Genomic DNA, 2,342 nt, shown 5'->3' with positions numbered 1-2,342 from the left:
CTTGCAGGGATTAAAGGGTGGTCTGAATTAAGGCTTAAGTGTGGGTTGCCGTGGCGCGGGACAGGTGTGCATGCTAAGCACTCCCACCTGCTCCCCCACCTATGACGTCAGGTGGCGTAGCATCAAGCGCTGGATCAGGGATTGGGTCGGTAACCTCCGTGCACCTGCCTGGGGCCCCAAAGGTGTGAGGAGACCAGGAGACCCCTCTTCCGCCCTTGGGGAGCTGCCTCAGAAAAGTGGCATCAGAAAAGTCACTGTGCTGAAGGGCAAATCTGGGCACCATGTCCGTATCAGTGGGGGATTGGAGTTTGGGGGTGTTAGCTGGAGAAGGCTTCTTGGAGGAAATCACTTTGAACTGGGTCTCAAGGTCACCACTATCGTGGACCTGTTGTTTTCTGGGTGCCAGGCAGCGCAGCGTGAAGGGCTGCAGGGAAGGGGGGCGGGCTGCCTGACTCGCTGGGGAGACAGGCGGGGCGGGTGGCACCGAGCCCACGGCGGCCGTCTGCACGGGGGCACATGCTGGCGGGCGGGCCAGGGGCAGGGAGAGGAGCCTCAGGGAGCGCATGGCATTGGAAAAGTGGGTCAGATCTGTGGGCAGGGGTGCAGGCAGAGCAGAGAGCACCGGGGTGGGTGTAGAAAGCCTGATGGGGGATTCTTCTCGTCGTGGATGGGGGACACGGGCTTGGAGCTATGGGAGAGCAGTTCAGAGTGGTGTGGCAGGGGCTGAGCGCCGTGGCAGAGAGCAAGGAGACATCCTGGTTTGGGAACAGGCGCAGAAGTTTGCACCTCTAAGGACAAGCTCATATTCTCATGCCCGCAAGGGAGCCGTCTACACTTTCAAAGGCCCATTTTTACCTACTTTACTCCATCTGGTTAGAAACTTGGGATCTGTGACCCTCCTGAGCCCATGGGGAGGAGTGTGCTCTGGAGGGGAAGGAGGCTGTGCCCTGGCTGCTGTTGCAGACATCAGCTCTCCCCGGACCCGAGGAGGCTGGCCTTGCCTCTGCTTTGCTCTGAGGAGCTGTGTTCGGAGGGGGCTTGTGTGACGGCTCCGGCGGCGCGGCCCATAAAGGGCAGAGCCACATCGCAGGCCGCATCTGCTTGGGGGAGGCTCGCCGTTCCACGTTGGCGCCCACCGAGAGTGGGGAAACGAGGAGGGTGGGGTCCGGGTCTCCCCTGCGTGGCTCTGGCTCATAGCTGCTCCGTCTGTGCAGAGCCCCGGTGGAGGAGGTGGTGGCCGTGGCCAGCGGTGCCGCTGGAGGCGATGACGGGGGAGCCTCCGCGCGTCCCCTGACCAAGGCACAGCCCGGGCACCGAAGCTACAATCTGCAGGAGAGGAGACGCATCGGGAGCATGACGGGGGCTGAGCAGGCACTGCTGCCCCGAGTCCCCACAGACGAGAGTGAGGCCCAGACGCTGGCCACCGCTGACCTAGACCTCATGAAGAGTGAGTGCTGGCCAGGCGAAGCCCAGTGCTGGTGGGAACAGGAGGAAGAGGGAGGGGAAGCCTGACCCTGCCCCCCCCCCCCATAGGTCACCGGTTTGAGGACGTTCCTGGAGTGCGGCGGCACTTGGTGCGGAAGAATGCCAAAGGGTCTGGACAAGGCGGCCGGGAAGGGCGAGAGCCTGGCCCCACGCCTCGGACCCGGCCCCGGGCCCCCCACAAGCCCCACGAGGTACTGTGCTCCACTACTCGCTCTGCCATTATCTCCCTATCCATTTCCTCCCCACAGGCTCCCCCCGCCCACACACACGCCAGCAATAATCGCCAACAGGACTGCCATATGTGGTTGTGAAGGTTGTACACTGCACGAGAGTCCTTGACATTGTTGATTTGGGTGTTAGGATACCGATTCACATCTTAGACACTGTTGATTACTATATGATGGCCGCTTTCTGGCCGCTGGCCGTGAGAAGCTTAGGGCCCTCTGGGCTAGAGGTGGCTCCGTGGCGCGGTACACAGCCCAGTTGGCATCAGCCATAGTCAGGGGCAGTGATTGACCAAGATCACTCAGTTCCTTAGGAACACCGCCCATCTTAGACTACAGCAATCTGGTTCTCAACCCCACCCCTTCCAGTGGATTTTTGTTACCTTTTTATTGAGGCCTAACAGCATCCAGGGAGGTGCCCTGGGGCTGAGTGTAGGGCTTGGTGACTCTTTACACATGTAAACAGCTGGCTAACTCTGCCTAGACAGAGAATGTTTTCCACACTCTCTTCCTTCGTGCCTCTGCTCAGTGCCGTCAGCTGTGACTGCTCTGTCATTCTTGGTCAGCTTTGTCAGTTCTTGAATTCGCATCCACGGAAGCACACAACATTCCAGTGTCGCGTGCGTGCATGTG

The 2,342-nt window shown here is 60.4% G+C and overlaps 1 protein-coding gene across 1 annotated transcript in view; it reads left to right on the top strand.

The window, feature by feature from the left end:
- The window catches only part of SLC4A2 (solute carrier family 4 member 2), a 19,384-nt gene that overhangs the window by 7,391 nt on the left and 9,651 nt on the right, over nt 1–2,342 (top strand). The gene's annotated exons all lie outside the window — the stretch shown is intronic.

Source organism: Ursus maritimus, unplaced genomic scaffold, assembly GCF_017311325.1.
Source record: "Ursus maritimus isolate PB19 unplaced genomic scaffold, ASM1731132v1 scaffold_3, whole genome shotgun sequence".
NCBI lineage: Eukaryota > Metazoa > Chordata > Mammalia > Carnivora > Ursidae > Ursus > Ursus maritimus.
This window is presented reverse-complemented; position numbering and strand designations above follow the sequence as displayed.